The sequence below is a fragment of the Jaculus jaculus genome, chromosome 3 (assembly GCF_020740685.1).
Source record: "Jaculus jaculus isolate mJacJac1 chromosome 3, mJacJac1.mat.Y.cur, whole genome shotgun sequence".
Classification (NCBI taxonomy): Eukaryota; Metazoa; Chordata; class Mammalia; order Rodentia; family Dipodidae; genus Jaculus; species Jaculus jaculus.
In genome coordinates, this window is record NC_059104.1 from 103,422,386 (window position 1) to 103,445,466 (window position 23,081).

The window sequence follows — 23,081 nt, forward strand, 5'->3', positions numbered from 1 at the left end:
TTGCTTTGGACAACCTCTATTTAAAATGTATCATTACAAGCGTCCTCAGCAGCAGCAGCGGCCTCAGCTGAGAGCTTGGTAGAAATATGATTTCTGAGGCCACGTTCATAACTGTTAAATCACAATCTCTTCTTCAGGAGCCTAGGAATCTGTATTTTAGGGAGCTCTCTGGACATTTCCTCAAGTTTAAAAGGCAGTTCTTTAGATCCTTTTTGTCCTTGTGGTCTTCCTAGAACATTGGTAAATGCAAGGGATAAGAAGGGTGTGGTTGAGATCCAGAGAATGGAAGCATGCAGATAAGACTCCAGACAGCTTCCTCTGGAAAAAAGACTATCAGGTGGTTGAAAAAAAAATGGTGAAAACAGTTATAACCTAGAAGTAAGAGATCAATAACATAACCCTTAGTGGATTATGCGGTACCAAACATTTCACGCATCTACACTAAATCCCACTGAACTAGGTACATGAACAACAGGTACCGCAGGGGAGGATTTGAGTGAAGGAGAGGTCATGTACTGGGTTATGGCACATGTCCACCTGGCTGTACACTGTACAACTCTAGGGAGAACCTGTGACTTTATTGAGGTCCTGAAATTGCACAATGTGGCAGCCCTGGTGTCACACCTCTGAGATCAAAGCATTTTTTACCTCAAAAGGGCCATAAATCTCAATCCCTCCAATTTACAAACCAAAGGAAGTGAACTAACTTGGCCAAGATCACATGGTTAATGGAGCAGCAGGCCCAAGACCTTGAAAACCCAGATTTCTATCTGCAGAATTTAGTTGCTAGCAAATAATTCAAACGAAATAAATAGCTAACTGCTGAAAAATATTAATTTTATTTGAACAACAATAAGACAGTGATATAAGTATCTAAAAAGATGCGAATATCTTGATAAATTAATACAAGTTCATTGCATAGTGTTTAAAATATGTTTAGGAAGATATATATTACTTTATTATCTCATTTATATGTCATATATATATGAATGTGTATGTGATTGTATTTTAAGCAGGCTAGAAATATTGGAATTGTGTTTTAGGAGCGTTTTCTAAGCCTACAGATCATATACTGTTACCGCCAATCCTTCCACACCCCCAGGTTGCTTCCCTGTCCACAGCACCCACCTACACAGCCTCCGGACCCCAAGGAGGAGTTGTGTTCTGGACTGAGACTCGTCTGGGAAGCTAAAAATAACACTGCCCAAGCCCAACAAGCTGATTGAATCAGACATCTGTGAGAGATGTCCAGACATCTGTATTTAAATCAAAACAAAGGAAAAAACCAAACGAACTTCCCCCAGGTAATTCTCCACACTGAAGATTGAGAAGGCTGGTATCTTTCTAACTCTAAATCACCCTCCTTCTCATCTTATTTGCTAGCTTTAGGGGACAATGCAGCAGAAGCTAACAAAGCTCATTAGGATAGTCTCTCTTGACGTAAAACTGACAGTCTCTGTGTTTTCTCTGAGCCTACCCACTTCCAGTCTATGGAGGCTTCAAGATGGTCACAAATTCTTTGCTACTTCTCTCAGTTAGAAGGAAGAGTTTATTTACTTCCCCTTGAATTTGGAGTGACCTTCATGAGTTGGCTGACTGGCACAACAGAGTGTGCAGTGCAAAAAAGGCGTTTGGGGATGTCTTAGGCTATGTCATAAGACGCCTCCTAGCTTCCACCTACGTTTTCTGGCTCACTTGTTCTGAGGAAAGCCTAAAACCATGTAAAAAGTCCAAGTGTTTTAGGATTATGCTATACAAAAGCCCAAGTTAGACACTACAATAATCTGTACAGAGAAAACTCATTTTGGCTAGTCCTTCCATTCTAGTGGCGGTGGATAGATAAAACACCAGTCACAGACACAGAGAGGCCATCTTAGCAATTCTAGCCCAGCAGATACTGCACCCTGTCTACCGTAAACAAAACTGTCACGGAATGTTTCAGTCTCCTGGTGCTTCTGTCTGTTGCTGATGGTACTCATCTTGTTGCTACGATGCCCACTTTCGTTAGCCTTCCTGTGTTTTTTTTAGAGAGTAGAGGGTAAAAGTTTGTGTTACAAAGAAATAGCTGATATGTCTGTGCAATTGAACTCATCAGATTTTTAAGCTTTGAGGACTTTAGATAGCCATTTTCCAAAAGCGTTTGTCCCTATGTCCTCCCTCTCCAGCCTAGCAGAACATAACATGCAGCTCACAATATTAGAAGGAAGCTTTTCTACAGCAGATTTGTCAGGGTAGGTAGGGTAGGTAGAATGTGCTTATTGGTTTTCTACCCTAATAAGGTTCACCCAAATTAGGTATATGATAATGCCAAAAGGGTTTTATTTTATTTCATTTTATTTCATTGTTTGGTTTTTCGAGGTAGGGTCTCACTCCACCCCAGGCTGATCTGGAATTCACTAAGGAGTCTCAGGGTGGCCTCAAACTCACAGCGATCCTCCTACCTCTGCCTCTCGAGTGCTGGGATTAAAGGTGTGTACCACCATGCCCAGCTTACCAGAAGGGTTTTTTACCAAAGAAATTTATTAAGTCTATGGAAGGTATTCAAACTAAATTCAAATAACATAAAATGGGCACATATAACTACAAAGCAATAGGTTTCAAAGCCTTATGGAACAGGGCCTGTTTTTGACCCCAACTAAGTGGCACTCCTCTATGCTCTGTGGGGACTCTTGCAGATGTCCCATGCTGCCAGAGCAGCAATGCTTGGCTCTCCAGGCTCTCTCGTTTCTCATTAGAGAAAGTACTAGCCTTTGCTGAAGCCATTTTCAAAGAGGAGTCAATAAGAACTAGGTGACTTGCCTAGACGATTGGATTTCTCTAAAAAATGATCTGTAAAGTGCTGGATGACTATTTTACTTGCTATTCCTAAGGATGGCTCCCCCCCAACCCCCGTCTCTACCTCAGGCACTGTTTAAGCAATCTGAATTGTCCCTGGTCTTCTTATGAGCTCCAGGAAGGAGAAATTAACAAAACTTCCTTTAGTAAGAAGTATTATTCCTTTTTAGGTTTAACCTAGAGATGGATTTCCATTCAATGTTCTATGTAATGCAACAACAATTCTTGATAATATGAATTCATTGGCCTAACACTATAATCACTATGTGTCCATTCCCTTGGGACCATGCCTACTCCATGCACTACCACTTCTGTGGAAGACTGGAGGAACTCCCGTATTTTATGGCTCCTTTTGTAAGCTTCTATACTACATCCCTGGGGCCATGCACATCACCTAGACACCTCAGTGGGCACTGGTACAGAGTCAAGTATGCTCATCCAAGCATGATGCTTATGGCCCCCAAGGCCTTCGATTAGAAGAGTGACAAAAATATTGTCAACTTGGCTTACAAATATTTCCACCCTTAAATTTTAATTAAATTAAAACATGTAATTAAATTAAAACCTTATACTTTCTTCCATGGATTCATTCATTGATCTGTATCCTCAAAAGCATGATGTTTTGTCTGAACCACTAACATCCAGGAATCTACATTTGGAGAACATATTCCTTCTTTCTCTAATCATATAATTTTGAGAGCATCTGATTGGTCCAGGTTGCCATTTTCCTTGAAAACAGCCTTGAGAACTTCATCTCAGGAAACACAGGATTTGACAGTACCAAGACTATGTCACTGGTATCGAGTATGTCTCTTTGGTGGGAGGTAGAAAGCCCTAAGAGCTATCTTCAGCAGGTGATAAGGTTTAGAGCCAAAACACTCCTATGAGAACTGCTGAACTTCATAACATCTCTAGAAATAGGTCAGAGCTTTATTTGACTTCTCAAATAAAATACCTTGGAGCCCATGAGAAGAATTGCTTGGTCATAGAACGAGTGTGCTGGTCTTTGCAGACAAGTTCCAACTGAAGCACCCAAATGATATACAGAGATGCAGGGGAATAATATAGAAGTTCAAAAAAGAGACTATAACACAGTTTGTAGGCTTGTTGTAGGCACTTTTCCACTTGCTTTTGTTCTGTCAGCCTTGCTGGGCTGGGCTGTCACAAAGCAGTGCTTAAGCCTGTAGCATTGCTGAACATACTTATGTGGCTGTAGAAAAGCATATTGGGTTGGTTGCTAACCTCATCAAGCTCTTTTCTATCTTGGTGAGAGCTTACGGGCACAAATATGGCCTCCAGAGGTTTTATTGATTCTTTGTGACCTTGACTGTGAGCCTACTCTTCAATCTCAGGGTGAGCTATGTCCACAAAAGCTACTATAAGGTGATGTAAGAAATCCTATTGAGGAAGGGTGGAAATCAGACACCCTGACCTCAGCCTGGGAATGGTGTTTGGTTGTACATCTCTTTGCCTTTTGGACTTCCCTGAGCAAGAAACTCCTTCCCCATGTTCTTTTCCAAAAAGGGCTTAGAATCCAGGTGGAAGGTATGGGGAAAGTGAAGTCTTTGGGGTTTTCCTTTAGAATCCTTCTCATGAGCACCTCCCATTCCTATATCTCTAGGTTGGGGATAAGGATGAAGCAAGTAAAACACCTGGAGCACGCTGTTAAAAGAGCCACTCCCTCTTGGGTTCTCGCAGGTGTCCTCAGCTTCTTCCTTGCCTCACCCTTGTCCAATCTTGGATGATCACAGGTGCCTCCACTGCCTGCAGGACACAGGGGTGTGAACATTAAACATGGTGAACTGTAAATAATTTCAGACTGGAAATTAAAAAACCCAAAATTTTCATTCTGACTTTGTTATTTACCCAGTATGATCTCAGAAAAATCTCTATGCTGTCTGGGCCTCTGTTTTTTTTTTTTTTAATTAGTTTTAAATTTTTTGATTAAAAATTTTTTTATTGACAACTTCCACAATTCTCAACAATATCCCATGATAATTCCCTCCTTCCCCCCACTTTCCCCTTTGAAACTCCACTCTCCATCATATCCCCTCCCCTTTCAATAAGTCTCTCTTTTATTTTGATGTCATCATTTTTTCCTCCTATTATGATGGTCTTGTGTAGGTAGTGTCAGACTCTGTGAGGTCATGGATATCCAGGCTATTTTGTGTCTGGAAAAGCACATTGTAAGGAATCCTATCCTTCCTTTGGCTCTTACATTCTTTCTACAATGGACCTTGAACCATGGAAGGTGTGATTGAGATATTTCATGGTTGAGCACTCCTCTGTCACTTCTTCTCAGCACTATGGTGCCTTCTGAGTCATCCCAAGGTCACTTCCATCTGAAAAGAGAAGATTCTCTAGCCACAAGTGAATGTAGAATTAATACATGGGTATAGACATTAAGATAAAGGCTTACTGGGCAGTTTGGTGAGCATAGTACATACATTTCTCCAGACACCAGCAGATTGTACACCCCAGGGCTCATGGCTAACCCTGTTGTAGGTTTTCAATATTAGGGATTTATTCCTTTCCATGGAATGGGACTCCAGTCCAATTAGAGGGCAGTTCGTTTCTCCCATAACAGACTTGCCACTATTGCACCCATTGGCTCATTGGGCTTGGCTTGCAGTGTGTTCCATTGTCCAAAAAAGTAGATTTCCATATGACTTATTTAAATCATCTTTAATTTTGATTAGCCCTCCCTCCACCTTTCCTTTACTCAATCTTATCCCCTGACCTCACTTAGGCCTTTTCGCCCCCATTAATCTGTTCTTCTACTTGCATATATACTCTGTTGTCTTTATATTTCATGTGTGCATGTGTTCTCATCAGAGAATTAGGTGTTGGTTCTCACTTGCCACTTTGGTTAAGACTAATTCTCTTTATTGTGCTCCGCTGTGTTTGCAGGATAGCTGTTGGTCCCACAAACATCTGGGGATTCTCCTTTCTCAGCTTTTCATGTCATCTCATCGCAGAGTGTTGGATTATAGATGCACACTATGAAATCCATCTTTACTGGGTTCTTCAATCAGAGCTCAAGTCCTTGTACTTGCATAGCACTTTACCCTCAGTCTCCTCATCAGCTCTGCTTAATGTTTTCTTATTAGTAAATTAGCAATAATCACTTCTACCCTGGTTACTTTCAATGATTGTGATAGGGACAACATTAAATCATGTACTGAGAGGTTAACAGACTGGTCTGAGGCTGTAAAAATCCTTTGCTGGAACGTTGGCCATAATCTTTTGCACAAATGCTAGTTTTGCCCATGGCTCATTACTTATTTAATTATTTGAATAAATATTAAGTGCCTACCATGATCAAGGCTGTGGGAGGAACGCAGAGGGAAATTCAACAAGTGATATACTCTACAGGAAATAATATTGGGTAAAATGTGAAAGAAATAGTCACCAGGATCCTCAAATCTCCATTCTCAGTAATCCCTGTGGGCCAGGTGCCTTCCTTACCTGGCTCTGAGACTTCCCAGTTCTCTTGAGGTAGATTTACTTTTTACTTTACGTCCACCTTTTTCCATAGGCCAATCAGCAGAAGGGCAAGAACTGCTACTGGGATAATTCTTATTAGAATTGTCTGAGGAGAAAAGGAATTCATGCCCAAGAATAGTCACCAATGCCCATGAAATGAAAGATATCTCCTTAGTCCTAGACTCACATGACAAAATTAGCTGATGAGCAGGTCTGAAAAAGAGAGGACCCAATGAATTCTCTTTATCACTGTTTTTGGTCTTTCTTGACCTTCAATGACACAATCTTATATTTTGAAGTCTAGGATAATTGGAAATAAAATGAAACTTTCGATGTTCAGAGTTCATAGCACCTCTGAGCACTGGCTAGAAATGGAATTGCACTGTATATTTAATAATCTGCCATAAGAGGCAAGGAGTAAAGTGTGTGGCAAATCTCTGCTCCTTTGCTGCCCTAGCTGGGGCAAGACATGCTAGCCATTTAACAAGCCCAAGGGTGTAAATCATGCAGTGAAATCTCACCACAGGAGAACAAAGATTTCCTAAAAGAACGAAAAAAAGCCGCCCAGCACTAGGCATTTTAGGAGACAGTGTTCATGTCTAAATGTTAAACATTTACATTTTACAGCAAAGTGACATTTTTAAAGGAGTTCTATTGCCCATTTGCAGCCGTTACTCGCTGTTGGCCATGAGCTTGGGGCTGTAGCTGGGCACTGAATCAAAGGCACCCTTTGTGTCATGTCACTAAGCAACTCCCCCTCTTCTGTCTCCAGCAGAGCCTGGGCTGGGCACACAGCCTGTGTCATCCGCATGGTGGATTTACTGGTCTTGATTTATGCCAGCCAAAGTTTCCTGAGGAAAAGGGAGCTGAGTGTGGGCTCTGGCCATGTCTCAACTATGTGTTGGGAGTAAAACATGGAGTAAGAGAAGACTGGCATAAGTGGGCAAGGTCATGCCCAGCATTTTGTTTCAGGTTTCCAAATAGCCTGTAGAATGATGTTTCAGCCCAGAGGAGGCAATATATATAATGTGCATGCCAATGAGCTCCTTTGCAACTGAAAACAGACATCACTAATCCATGATAAAGCATATTCTCCTGCTGAGCCAGAAACGCCTTAGAACTGTGCTTAAAACACATTTCACACATCCACTGCCAACTGGTCAGTTGGCACATGAAACGAACCTATTTGTCACTGTGCCTTGGTCTATGCGCCAAAATATCTTCCCCATTTCTCTTTTATAGTATGATTACAGGCTTCAGGAATTTTGCATATATACCTATTTTTGTACAAGCAAAAGTAATGATAGTAACAGCTAACATGTGTGATGCTTCTCATAGGCTGGTTACTTTACATGCCTAAAATGACTCAATTCTGATACAGATACCATTGAACAATTATGTTAACTACGTCATATAAAAGTGACAGTGTTTGTCACTTACCAAACACCTTCTATATATCAAGCACACAGATGGATGTGCTAATTGTCTCATGTTCTCCTCTCACTGTGAACTGAAAGCTCAAGAAATGAAGAAAGTCACCCAGAAAGACATAGTCAATTCAAAGAAAAGCTAGGATGTGAACTCAAAAAAGTCTATCTACAAAGATGACATCCTCAAATAAGCAGTAGACTTTTGCCCTAAGCCTGTCAGCCCTTCATTTTGGAATGATAATTTTACCTTTATTAAAGCCAAAAGAGAGGGATGACTTTTTTTTTTTATATAAAGAAACAGTTGCTAGACTTTCTCTAACTCCAGCTTCCCTGATAATATCCTTTTACCCTTCCCATTCTCAGCTAAATTATGCAGCAAACTTCCACAGAAGGAAAGAATCAAGATGATGGACTCAACAAAACTGAACTACAGACTTCAATTGTTTTATTCCATAGGTGGCACTCTGTTATCATACTCTCTAAGGGCCCACAGTGGACACATAGACTAGAGAATGTGTGGGCTTCTCAAGCTTGGCCCACAAAGGGGCCATAGCATGCTCATCTCTGTAACTCCCACTGAAAACTCAGTCCAGTTAAGACTGTCTATTCATTCAAGGTGTTTCTGAGTGCTCAGCCTTGACACTTGATGTTTGCTTTGCCCAAACTGTCAACTGGCATAGTCTCTTCCTGAACTGGCTATGCTTGCCCAGCAATCTGATATTTCTTTTTTTTTTTTTTTTTTCTGATATTTCTTTATGACCACCCCGCTAATCATGTTTTACATATGTGAATCATAGAATCTGGGACTTCTGTCAGTTTCATAGAATTGAGCAGGTCCTTCTTCCAAGCACAAGCTCCCCTCTAATATTCTTACTGGTCTGCCTCCTCTAATGGACTATGTGAGCTTGGTGCGTGTATGTGTATTTGTGTGTGTGTGTGTGTGTCTGTGTGTATGCGTGTGTACTGACTTATGTCTCTGATAACTAGCACTATCTTGGAGTCTATCTTCAAAATCAACTGGTAAATATGCAGATTATTAAATTCAGTGGATAGATGAACCACTGTTGGAAATCATTGGCATGTATAGGAAGATTATTCCCCCATACTTCTGTGCCTAGTTGACTATGATTGGCATATGTCTTCTGAGTTTAAGAAAATGGGAAAGCAACTGGTTCAACCCACAGGGAGTTCATTGGTGGGAAAATTGGCCCAGAAAGATTGCTTTATTCAGATGCTGTCCATCAGAGAACTTTGGGTGTGAAGGAAAGCAAACACAAGTGATTATATCTTAGTTTTATTGCTTAGGAAGGGCAAAATCCATATCAGAGGTTAAAAGAAAAGTTCAAAATTTGGCCTCAGCATAAAAATGGGCATTGATTTCTTGAGAGCAGATGTGTGCTCACCCATACAAGAGTATTGACATCAAATGAGAATCATTTCCAGAATATAAGGGTAAGATCATTAAATATCACCCCTCTACCATAAATTTAATGAGATTTGCTAGCTCCATCTAGGGGAATGAAAAAGAGAATGGGTAGATTGACATCTGTTGTAGTCAGGTTCACATTGCTGGTAGAAATCACCCAACCAAGAGCAGCTTGTGGAAAAAAAAAGAGGTTTATTTTGGCTTACAGGCTTGAGAGGCAAGCTCCATGATGGCAGGGGAAATGATGACATGAGCAGAGGATGGACATCACCCCCTGGCCAACATAAGGTGGACAATAGCAACAGAAGAGTATGCCAAACCCTGACAAGGGGACACTGGCTATAGTATCCATAAGCCTGCCCCCAACAATACACTGCCTCCAGAAGGCATTAGTTCTCAAATCTCCATCAGCTGGGAACCTAGCATTTAGAACACCTAAGTTTATGAGGGACACCTGAATCAAACCACCACAACATCCTTGGAACAAAGAGGCTACAGTAGTCCCAAAGGCCTAAATGATGCCAACAGTATCCATTCCTCTTTTGTTCAGCTTACTCTGTACTATGCCTTTCTCCTCCTTCCTCTGGTATGACCCAGTCATATTCTCCAATGTGCCATTTCTCTGAGCTCTACTAAATTTATTTGTTGTTCTTTATGTTCCTTTGGGCACATCTTAATCTTAGTGAGAGTTGGACGGCTTAGGGGCTGTGAAAGTTCCTTACCATGTGATACACCAGTAACCACTTCCCAGGGTCTTCCTAAATCAACATGGTTCATAGGGCTTCTAGACCCAAATCATCCTAGGAGGATTGAAAAACTGGAGTCAACTATTGTTGTCTGTCTCAATAGCTAAACTGCCCTCTAAATACTTGTGTTTATGCCCATATATTAGTGCTACTCTCACTTTTGGTTAAGGAAGCTTCTCTTTTCAAATGGCCATGACCACTGGGTGTCTCAAAACTTAGAGTGTGTAGTACTAAGTGAGCCATCTATATCACACCATCCATGGCTCAAGGAGTGGTCCAGAAGAGGTGGTGAAAAGAACATAAGAACCAAAAGAAGAGGAGGAGTGTTTATAATACTGTCTTCCAGACACAAAGAGGCCAGGGTATTCATGGCCTCACAGTATCTACACAAAACCTGCATAAGAGGAGGAAAAAAAAATGGTAATAACAAAATAGAAGATAAACTTTTTAGAAAGAAAGAATTTTAGAGCAGGAGGGATTTTGGAGGGGGTGGGAGGGTGATGGGAGGAGAATCTGATCTTGTTATATTGCCTATATGCATGGAATTTGTCAACAAAAAGTTAAAAAATGCTGCAGTCAACAGTTTGCATAAGTGAAGCACAGAGCACAGGCAGGCCAGTGGTAACCTTATTACAGAGCATTTCTGAGGCAGTCTGGCTACTGCACATCAATAATTTCTCTGCCTTCTTGCAATTTGTACAGCAACTTTATCCCTGGGGTCAGCAATCCCCACCTCAGCTAAGGTACCTGTGAGGCTATCTAGCCACACGCTCTTAACTGCTATGGGGAATATGAAATGTGGGGGGCTGAACAGCTAACTTTCTACTATATTCTGCTGACAGGTAACTTCAGGGTGAGTAGAAAACAATCAGAAGGACTGAAAGTATTTCTACTCCTCTCCATTTCTGCTCAACTTTCTCCAGTAGAAAATACCATAGCCAAAATATTCAGTTTTCCCTTCTATGGCATCTGTGATGGTTAACTTTCATTGCCAACTTAACCGTATTTAGAACTACTTAGGAGACACATCTCTTACTATATATGCAAAGGTGTGTTGTAGTCAGCTCCACATTGCTGGGATGAACATTCAACCAGACACCAGTTATGGGAGGAAGGAGTTCATTTCAGCAAACAGATCCAGGGGGAAGTCCCATCAATGGCAGAAGACACTGCTTCCTCCCATACAGGCCAGCAGAGAGAAACAACTGCAGCGAGCAAACATGACCCCAGAGCTCAACTGCTCTCTCCACACCTTCGGGCTGGAATTGGATCTGCCCAGTGACATGCCACTTCAAACAGGCAGCTAGATACTTAAGCAGGAAGCTTGACCTTAATTAAAAAATCCCCAAGGCTGTGGTGGGACATAAATTCACATCCTAACCACCAAAGGGTGTTTCTAGAGGGTGTTTAACTGTGGAAGGAAGACTGGCCCATCCTGAAATCCTGAAATCCTGAATGTGTGGTAGCACCACTCCAAAAGCTTATATTTCAGACTAAATAAAGAAGAGCAAAGGAAAACAAAAAGACAGAAAGGCAGCTACGTCCTGCCATTCATTCACCTTCCTCTGCTCTCTGCTTGGCACCGTAGACCCTGTCACTCCCTCACTCATACCTTCCTCACCACCACTGGGTTACATTTCTCTGAACAATGAATCAAGTCTTACCTCTTTTTTTTAAATTTTTAAAAATTTTTATTTATTTATTTTTTATTTTTTAATTTTTTTATTATTTATTTATTTATTTGAGAGTGACAGACACAGAGAGAAAGACAGATAGAGGAATAGAGAGAGAATGGGTGTGCCAGGGCTTCCAGCCTCTGCCAATGAACTCCAGACGCGTGCGCCCCCCCTTGTGCATCTGGCTAACGTGGGACCTGGGAAACCGAGCCTCGAACCAGGGTCCTTAGGCTTCACAGGCAAGCGCTTAACCACTAAGCCATCTCTCCAGCCCAAGTCTTACCTCTTTTAAATTGCATTTTGTCAAGTATTTGGGATCTGTGATGAGAAAAGTTACTAATATAGCAATCTGGAGACTCCACCAGATAGTTACAGATAGGCTGATGTCTGAGCAACAGCTGCCTTATGCCACCTAACTTTCATAGTCTGACCAGGAGGCACTCTGCCTTAATGTTCCAGAATCAGCTACATGCCCACTGTCATGCCATAGTTCTTGTGTCTGGTCATCCCACCTTCCTGCTGCACACAGCCTCGGTGGCAGCTGCTCCGTGCAGTCAGTAATAAGTAGATCGCTTTGTGCCATTCTTTTTCTCTTTAAGCCTTTCAGCATCCAAGTAGCCAATATCCTGAATTAAATAACTTCTGTTAAAAACAGCTAGCATGGGGTTGGAAAGATGGCTTAGCAGCTAAGGCACTTGCCAGCAAAGCCAAAGAACTTAGGTTGATTCCCCAGTACCCACATAAAGTTAGCTGTACAAGGAGGCACATGTATCTGGGAGTTCGTTTACAGAGGCCAGAGGCATTGATGTTCCCATTCTTTCTCTCGATTTGCCTCTTTTTCTCTTTCAAATAAATGAATAACATAAATAAATAAACTTTTTAAATGATATCTCCCCTAGGACCTGAAGGATGCAGCCTCCACTCATTGCCCCTCACCCACTCCAAACTCAACATTCCTCAATTTGTTACAGTGAGATTTCTGTTTGTGTGTGTGGTATGACATATGTGTGGTACGGGTGTGTGTGTGCGTGCACTCATGTGTGTGTGTGTGCATGTGCAGACGTTAGAGGGGAACACTGGGTGTCCTCCTCTACTGGCCTTCTTGTTTCCTTGAGAAGACTGTTGCTGAATCTGGAGTTGCTGTTTTCAGTCTGACAGGCTGGCTAACAAGCTCCAGAAACTCTGATTCTCTTTCTGTGCTCCCCACAAAGGGGTTACAGGTATGTGTGGTCAGTCCCAAATTTTTGCATGGCTACTAGGGATCTAACTCAGTCCCTTTAAGGCCCTCATTCTTGCATGGCAAGTACTCTTACCCACAGAGCCATTTCCTCAGCCCTGCAGAGAAAGAGATGCTTAATTGCTTTGGGTTCTAACATCTGATTTTAATATAAAAATCTTCTACTTTATCATAACTCCCTCACCCAAGCTCCTGGGGTTGTTAGGAGGTAATGTGAAAGAGTATCAGGACTCCTAGGTTATTCCAGGAGAGATGAAACTGCTTTTGGACAAGCAAACTAAAGCCATAAATATGATCAGAAATGCAAGTTATACAAGTTACAGAGGTGTATCAGGCCTTTTTCCAAACCAGTGCCTCAGCTGTTCTCATCTTTTTCCCCAGCCCTGTTCTAGGCTGTGAAGAATGTTCATGATGCTAATCTCAGAGCAGCATCTGCATTGGTGCCTGTATGCAACATCCTCCCCTTGGCTAGACAAGGCAGATCTGGTGGACTGTGTTTTATACTGGAGGTGATGGAGACATGGAGCCTATCGCAACTCTGGAATAATTGTAGGGGAGTGTAGGGAAGTATCAGGAACAGGTAGTAAATGTGTTGTGTATCTCAAACTTTCTAAAAGAGTAGATATAAACACTTTTAGGGTAGATACATTTGTGTGCCCAAGTATATGAGCACAGAGGATGACTTTTCAGGGTCAATCCTTGCTTTCCACCTCATTTTTAGGCAGGGTCACTCATTCTCATTGTTGTTCACAATAATGTATTCCAGGCTAGCTGGTCAGAGAGCTTCTGGGAAGTTCTCCTGTCTTCGCCTTTCATATTGCCATTAGTACACTAAGATCATGATCATGGAAGTTTGGCACCACTTCTGGCTTTTACATGAGGTTTGGAGTTCCAAACTCAGGCAGTCAGGTTTGCGCAGCAAGCACTTTATTTATGAAGTCATCCCCTAGCTCAATTTTAAATGTTTTCACCACAAGACACATTTGATGTGACAGGCTGCTAGTTAGCTTAATTTAATAATTCTACAATGTAAAAATCATATTAAAATGTGGTGTTATGCTTCATAAATATTTACAATTATTATTTGTCAATTAAAAATAAAATTTAAAGAGCAAGAATTTTAAAACTGTGTTTGGCACAAGTTAAAAGTCATAGCTATACTTCCTCCCAAAAGACTTTTTTCTTTTTTCCTTTTTATTTATTTGTTTGAGAGAAAGAGGCAGGGAGAGAGAGAGAGAAAAAAAATGGGTACACCAGGGCCTTCAGCCACTGCAAACAAAGTCCAGACACATATGCCACCTTGTGAGTCTGGCTTACATGAATCCTGGGTCCTTTGGCTTTGCAGGCAAGTGCCTTAACCTCTAGCCCTCCCTCCAGCCCAACTTTTATCTTTATATAAGGGAAAATGGGAAAGTTCTTGGAAGAGTCAAGGCCAGTACTTCAATCAACTACTGTGTCTCATCACAGAGTAGAGAATGGAAATTCTACGGAGGAAAGAGTGGGAGCAAACAGGTAAGAAAGTAAATTCATTCACTCATTCATGTGTCAATGAAAATGAATGCATGGGGTCTGTCAGCCACTTGATACCACTGGGATATCAAGAGCCAGGAAGGAATAAGGGATGGACATGGAAAAAAAATGCACAAGGCATTTGATGAGTTATGTTTTGTGTCATGCAGGAGAGAACCCTTCTCTGCAGGGAGGCGCATCCATATCACTGTGGAATCATTTCCGTCTGTCCAGCAGGAAACCTGGACCTGCTTTGGAGAAAAGGCAGTGCCTCGCCCAGGCTTCCTTGCAGTGGCACAGCGGCACCATGCAACTTCAGAAGTGCTCTAACTGGGTACAGCTCTGCCTTTTAACTACTCTGAACTGTTTCAAGAGAAAACATATTTCTTGGATATTATCCTTTGTCAAGATTTATTTTGAAGGCTTGAGAGATGGCTTAGCAGTTAAGACCCTTGCCTACAAAGCCTAAGGACCCATGTTCAACTCTCCAGATCCCATGTAAGCCAGATGCACAAAGGTGAGGCATGCACAAGGTCTCACATGCCCACTAGGTGGTGCAAGGGTCTGGAGTTTGATTAGAGCAGCTGAGGCCCTGGTGAGCCAATACTCTCTCTTGCTCTCTCTAAATAAATAAATAAATAAATAAATAAATAAATAAATAAATAAAGATTTTCTTTAAAATCTCTTTCATTAAAATCATGCTCAGCATGATGATGCATGCTTATAATCCCAGCACTTGGGAGTAGAGGCAGGAAAATCAGGAGTTCAGGCCAGGTTACATGAGACCCTGTCTTAAAACAACCACTGTAACAAATAAGTAGCTTTCCACTCTTTATCCTCTCTTTCACCTTCACAAGGGTCCCTGACGTACTGACAAAGAGCCTCATGTCCTTAAGGAGTTTTCTTAATGCCATCAAGAAGAGGTGAACTCTTAGGACAAGGGCCTGGGTCATGTCTCTCTGGTCCCTAGGGAATGTTCAATAAAAAGTGCCTGCCATGTTTCTACTGAAGAGCCTTGTTAGTTGTCTCTGTAGATCTGTATTTATTCACAATCTTCTCATGCTCCATGGGAAATCAGCTTTCCTTTGTTTTTATGAGCTCCTCTCTCTTTCTATGATGGAGTGTTCTTCCTTTTACAGAAGTCTCTTCATCTTCAAGTTCTTTTATACTCATACTTCCTTATCCCCTACCTGTCTCTACCACCTATACAGGCTTCTTCTTTGATCTCATGGGCTCAGAACCTTCCTTGGAGAAGGGTCTGGATGGTGTGAACCCAGCCTAGATGGATGGGGATATTGGCCAGGTGGGCCTGGACAGTTGGTACACAATTGTCACAATTGTACACAGCCTCTTGCTATAGCTACACAAAATTCCACTTCTCCAGAGTCTAGACCTTTCAAACAAGAGGTTCCAGGGATCATATAGGAAAGAGAGAGATGAGTGGGCTATGTAGATATTTGTAAAGGATTTGGTTTTCTCATTTCTTCTTGTGTGAATCTGTCTGAAATTTTATTCCTCTTTCCTGAAGTTTCATCACTTCTAGATTTAGTTTCTCCCTCCACATAATAACACCATATGTTGGAATTGCAGATATAAAGCCATAAGACTTACTCTACATATTCAGGTGTGCAAGACATTCACACGACTTTTTTTTATCTTTAAGTTAAAATATATCTGACTTCACTGTTCCTCCTATCCTCCAATCACTTTCTGGTAGGAAATTCATTCCTAGTCACAGGTGCCAATCTTTTTTTGTTTGTTTGGTTGGTTTTCGAGGTAGTGTCTCACTCTAGCCCAACCTAGCATGGAATTCACTATATAGTCTCAGGGTGACCTCGAACTCATGGTGATCCTCCTACCCCTGCCTCCTGAGTGGTGGGATTAAAGGCATGTACCACCACACCCAGCAGGTGCTCATTTTTTATCTGACCACTTATGGAGCTCTGCAAAGCCTCTCCACTTCCTAAACCTTAGTGTGTGTGCACTCTTAGAAACCTTCAGATTCCTTCCGAGGGTTCCAAGCTGACTCCCAATCTCTCCTCTTTTGGTATGAGCTTCTAACTCCAAAATAAAAATAGCAAGCATCTGTTTCAGGTTCCTAGCAGCCAGGGCCCTTCACCCACCTGCAATACCTCATCCATGCTTCATAAAGGCCCATCTTGCTCCTGTTAGGAACTGCTGTATTGCATACATCAGGAAGTGGAGTCCCTGAGAGAAGAGGGCTTTGCAAAGGTAATGCTGAGCAAGGACTTAGGCACATATCCCATGTTCCCAGTGTCTTGTATCCCCTCACCATTGCCCTTTGATTTGCACTCACATTGGCCTCTCCCCTCAATGTCTCTTAGGAGCTGGACTCTTCCTCTTTCTATAGGATGATTCAGGATGCTGTCCTGGGACCACAGAACACATCCCCCTCTCTCTGCCTTCAGTTACCAGCCTGCTTATTCCACCAAGTTCCTTCCAGACTCTCCTCCCACCCTCCCCAGCCAGTGACATCTGACCAGAAGGCCAAGCCCTGTTTATTCCCCAAGACATTTCTCCATCACTTTTCAGGCTACAATTTCCTCCTTCAGGAAGTCATTTTCAAAATTCACCTGATGGATTGCCTGGCTGGGTTAGGCCCTCCTGCAAATAAACACCAAAGTCACGAAATTTGGAGAGACATGTGAAATCAAGATCCTACTCTTGTTTTACAAAAGGGAAGAACAGACTACAGCTCAGAAAGGGAATGAATGTGTGCAACGCCAGCCAGTGAGGGCCATGTAGGATGGAGTTCGTATTGACACTCACACTCCAGCTGGCTTTCATCCCGTTTTGTCACAAAGACCAGGGAAGGTGACTGATCTTCTCTTCCTCTCAGGACATTAAGTGAGGAAATGAGGATCAAAAGTGGCCCAAAGAACAAAACTCTTGCCTGTCCCAGGACTGAATGATGAGCCACACACCCACATCAATTCCTTTGATACAGCCAAGTGGCTGAATCCACAACTAAATATTGAGTTAGCTCCTTTGCTTCTGGGTAACAGTTGAGAAAACAACAACAGCAACAAGAGCAGCAAAAAGAGAGCCTGTAACAAATTTGTAGACCTTCTAAAATTGGAACTGGTACACAATTGGCACTAACAGCATTTCCAATAATCACAGAGACAAAATCAGCACCAGTTATAGACGAAGCTTCTGCAGGATTGACACATATGTAATTGATTTGACAAGCGTAGACTTTTTAAAAAGAGAAAACCACTATTAAATGTTACCAAAATCACTTTTAATTTGGAATATGACAGCCTACTCAACACTTTTGAGATGCCAGCCACCCAAGACCCAAGCTCTGCCAACTGCACTCTTCCTAAAGACCTCCAAACCCACTTTGCCTGCCACTGCTTTCTTATCTCCTTAGCCACCCACTCCGTGTTACCAAACCACACACAATGACTGCCAAGGTTACCCTACAGACGCCTAGCATGTGGTGCAAAAATTGTAGCATTTCACTTTTATTGGGGCCCTATAAATACTATTTTCTTTTTAAAAAAAAATCATTTATTTATTTATTTGAGAGCAACAAACAGAGAGAAAGACAGATAGAGGGAGAGAGAGAGAATTGGGCGTGCCAGGGCTTCCAGCCTCTGCAAACGAACTCCAGACGCGTGCACCCCCTTGTGCATCTGGCTAACTTGGGACCTGGGGAACCGAGCCTCGAACCGGGGTCCTTAGGCTTCACAGGCAAGCACTTAACCGCTAAGCCATCTCTCCAGCCCATAAATACTATTTTCTTAATCCTCACAGCAACGTGTTGAGGCAAATATAGATATTATTTTATAAATGAGAAAACTGAGGCCCCCAAAGAATACACAACCTGCTAATGGAATGAAGAAGCAAGCAATGGACACCACCAGACTCCCAAGCATCAGTCCCCCTGTTGTCTGAATGAATGATTGCTTCCCATGCTTGATGGAGAAGAGTTGAGCCGGAAATGCAGCTACAAAGACTGATATAAACAACTAGCGTCCTTTACGCTTCTGAAGAAATCTTTCTCCCTCTTGGGCTGGTGAGATGACTTAGTGGGTAGCAGCACTTACTGCACAAGCATGGGGACAGGAGCTTAAAGCTCAGCATCCAAGTAAAAAGTCGAGCATGGCCACACAAGCCTGTAATCCCAGGATTGAGGATTGGAGAAAATGGGAAGATTATCAGGCCTCCCTGGTTAAGTGAGAAACACTGTCTCAGGGAAATAAAACAAAAGAGCAATAGAGGAGTGTATCCAATGCTCCCTTCTGGCTTTTGTACATGTGCACATCGGGCATACACATCTGTGCAGACACAAGCACATCCATGCATATATCTCAACTACACACACACACACACACACACACACACACAGAGAGAGAGAGAGAGAGAGAGAGAGAGAGAGAGAGAGAGAGAAATATAACTTGTCTCTCTCCCACTACATTGCCTTTATTGTCTGTGTTAGTTATGAGTTATGTCTCTGAGTTTCTAAGGCATAGAGTTTCAGTGATGCCATGATGTATGGTTTAAACATCATTACTTCTTTTTGGACATTTTGAAATGGTTTCCAGAATTTAATATTTTTGATTCATACTCTGTTCTTCTATGGTTACTATGAACAAACACTGTCTATTGTGTGATAGTCTGCCTTGGATTTAGGTGAGATTTGTGAATACAAATGCTTATACAGATAGGGTTCTCTACACAGGAAGTAATAAATGTAGAGGTTAGCCCATTATATGAAAAAGCATAAAGATGCCTGGGCCTGAAATTTAAAAAACAAAACAAAACAGAAGAGTGGGTCAGGGTAATGCACAAACAAATAAGGTCGGGCCATCCACCCAGTACAGTTTCTCCTGATCCATGTTCTGCACCAAACACCCAATGTGAAAGAGCATAGGCTGTATGTAACTGCCTCTAGTATTTATTAGGTCTAGTGCTACCTGGACAAGTGGCATAGCCTCTCCAAGTGCCACATTCTTCACCAGAGAAGTGAGATAATTATAACACCTTCACCACAGGATTGCTGAAAACATGATGCAGAATGACTCAGTTAAGCATTTATTAGAATGCCTGGGACATCTTCTCAGTAAACACCACTGTGGTTTATGACACTGGCTATGGCTGCCATGGTAGTGTTTGTAGTGAGACATGTTCTCAGCAGGGACTGTGTCAAGCACAAAAAAAAAAAAAAAAAAAAAAAAATAGGACAAGTCTGACTGATCCCTAGCTACACGTTAAACTTGATTGAATGCATATTTTATTCATGATTTCACCCCAAGTTATTCTTCAAATGAATTTAAAACATTATAATATGACACTCTTAAATTAGAAATAGGAAATTGAAAATCATATTGAAGGAGGAGAGAAGAGACATTAGAAATGACAATGGCTGAATCTCACCTTAAGTTCTGATTTTTCTAGTTTCAGAAGAAAGGAAGCTGCATGCACTGCACATACATTTGATGATGTCTTGCACATATCAGTTTTGTGTGAATTCAGATAGCAAAGCTATTTTCCTTTGAATTTCCCACATAACAATTGCTACTAACAGAGTGATTTTTTTTTTTACATAGTTCTGCAAGGACGATGTCTATTTTCCAAAATCCAATGATCTGTTGATTCTTTGAGAGAAGGAGCCATATTTTATTCATGTTTCTATCTCCTATGTACATGTTTAATCGTAGGTGCCCTAAAAATATTGAACAAGACTTACGGAGAGGGATCAGTGAGTAAGAGTGCTTACTGCTCAAGCATGAAGAAGACCTGCATTCAATTCCCAGCACCCATGTAAAAAGTTGGGCATGGTTGCACATGTTTGTAACCCCAGCACTGAAGGGAATGGAGACAGGATTGCTGGAGCTCTATGATCAACCAGGCTAATCGAAAACTGAGATGCATGTTCCAATAGAGACTCTGTCTCAGAGAAATAAGGCAGAAGAGTAATAAAGGAGGGCACATAACATTCTCTCCTGGCCTCTGCGCTAGTGTGTAGGGGATGTGAGCTTCTGAACACACATGTTCATACATCACATACACACACTACAATACATATTACATAGACACCAAAATTATTGAGCAAAAATTTATTAGCTTGTATGGGCTGGCATGATGGCTTAGTGATTAAAGTACTTGCCTGCAAAGCCTAAGGATCCATGTTGAACTCTCCAGATCACACTTAAGCCAGATGCAGAAAGGTGAGGCAAGCACAAGTTTTTACATGCCCACTAAGTGGCTCAAGCATCTGGAATTCAATTTCAGTGGCTGAGGCCCTGGTGTGCCAATTCTCTCTCTGTCTCTCTCACTCTCTCTAAAATAAAAATAAAGAAAAAAGTTAACTTGTATATAAACTGCTCAACCCTCAGATTCCTGACTTGGTAGGTGTTCATATATCATCCCATGAAAAAATTCAAATCCATCTCCTGCTGTCAAACTCTAGGTTATTTTCCATGACTTCATTGTTCTAGTTATCTATCTCTATGCTGAAGGATAAAGCAAAAGTTGCTTCCAAACATCTACAATGTTTCACAGTTCTATAGATGGCATGGACTCATCTGGGCTGTCCTGATTCAGAGTCTTCCCCAAACTTCTAGCCATATAGGGAGAGAGAGAGTTCTGTGAAGTTCTGTCATATAACTGAGTCTGGGCATAAATGGCTTGAGGAGCTCTAGCTGGTCATCATCTCTTCCTACACACAGCCTGTCTAGCTGCTAGGCTTCCACATAGACAATTGCATCAGGATATTTAGATTGCCAGTTTATTTAGTCTATAATGAAAACTCCCAGATGCCAAGACAGAAGCTTCTAAGCTTCTTCTGACCAGCCTAGAAGTTCACATGGAAACATTTTTGTCATATTTTTTAATCAGTTAGGAGCCTGCACAAATTACAAATTCATGTGATATATTGATAGATTCAATCTTTTTGTTGTTGTTGTTTTGAGGTAGGGTCTTGATGTAGCTCAGGCTGACCTGGAATTTGCTATGTACTCCCAGGGTGGCCTAGAACTCTTGGCAATCCTCCTATCTCTGCCTCCCGAGTGCTGGGATTAAAGACGTGTACCACCACACTCAGCTAGATTCAATCTTTTAATGGGGAGACCTTATTTGTTTCCAAGATTTAAATTATAGTTACCTACACAGTAAATTATTCTCAAGATAAAGCCACAATTAAGTAATAAGATGGCTGATACTGGTGTTAGACTAAACAAAAGAATCAATAGAACAGAATAAAGAGTCCAGAAATAGATCAATACATTTACAGTTAGTTAATCTTTGATAAAGGTATAAGTGCAGTCTTTTCAGTACATGATACCGGGCTGACTATTCATAAAGAAAAATATAAAGAATATACCTATAACAAACCTTTAATATGTGTAATACCCAAAAATATTTTGAGATGGATCATGGACTTAAGAATGGAAGCTAAAATAATAAAGCTTTTGAGAGAATACGTAGGAGACAGTATTTTGTGACTTCATTGAGGGAGATTTCCTATACAAGACAAAAGAACAATACACCAAATAAGAAATTATTGTCAGAAATTCTCCAATTGCCAAGCAATGATGCCCTTAGGAAAATGCAAGGGAAAGCCAAAGACCAGGAGTGACAGTATTCCAAGTCTGTATGACAAAAAGCCTGTATATAAAGTCTAAAAAGTGCTTAGAAACTGAAAAACACCATGTCAAACAATTCAACTTAAAATGTCAAGCCGAAGGAAGGCTTGAACAGGCACATCACAAGAGAAGGTACACAAATAGTAGACAATTATTTGAAGAGGTGCTCAACACCATTGGCACACTTGAAAACCCTGAGGAGGTATCACTGGACATCTTCTCAGATGACTAAGATTCAACAGGGTGGTGATCTTAATCCCACCAGCAATACCTACAGTTCCTGTTGCACATCCATGTATTGCTAGTGGGATTGACAAATGCTTACAAAATGTCTAGCCACATTAAAAACTAGCCAGTATTCAGGGGAGATACTATGATCACAAAGGTGGTTTTCCTGAGGCCAAACTTATCCATTGCATCCCAGATGTGATGACTCCTTTGATTTACCCAAATGTGGGAAACTTGACTGCATAATTTGTGGTACTGGGGGACTATGTTTACACACTCCCCTGAATAAAAAATAGCCAGTCTTATAAAGCTAACTACATATATGTCTTATCAACTAAAAATTATATTTCTAAATATTTACACAAAAGAACTAAAAAAACAAAACAAAAAAAAAAAAGACAAGAACCAAGCTTGGTGACACATACCTGTAACCCTACCACCCAAGAAGTGGAGAAGTGGAAGTGGGAGAATCTTTAGTTTGAGGCCAATATGGGCTACATACGGAGTTTCAGGTCAGCCTAGGCCTGTATAGAGAGATCTCAAAAAAAGTAATAAAGAAAAGAAAAGAAATAGAAGGGCTGGAGAGATGGCTTAGCGGTTAAGTGCTTGCCTGTGAAGCCTAAGAACCCCAGTTCGAGGCTCGATTTCCCAGGACCCACGTTAGCCAGATGCACAAGGGGGCACATGCATCTGGAGTTCGTTTACATTGGCTGTAGGCCCTGGCCTGCCCATTCTCTCTCTCTCCCTCTCTTTCCCTCCCTCTGTCTCTCTCCCTCTCTCTCTCCCTCTTTCTCTCTCTGTCTGTAGCACTCAAATAAATAAACAAAAGTAAACAAAACTTTTTTTAAAAGAAAAAGAGATCTCATCTCCAAAAATACCAAAAAATAAAATA

At 41.4% G+C, this 23,081-nt stretch overlaps 1 non-coding gene across 1 annotated transcript; it reads left to right on the plus strand.

The window, feature by feature from the left end:
* The first annotated feature begins 22,306 nt into the window (after nucleotides 1-22,306).
* LOC123459896 lies at nucleotides 22,307-22,473 on the plus strand. Its single transcript, XR_006636632.1, has one exon. It is a non-coding gene; the product is annotated as a U1 spliceosomal RNA (small nuclear RNA).
* The last annotated feature ends 608 nt before the right edge of the window (nucleotides 22,474-23,081 follow it).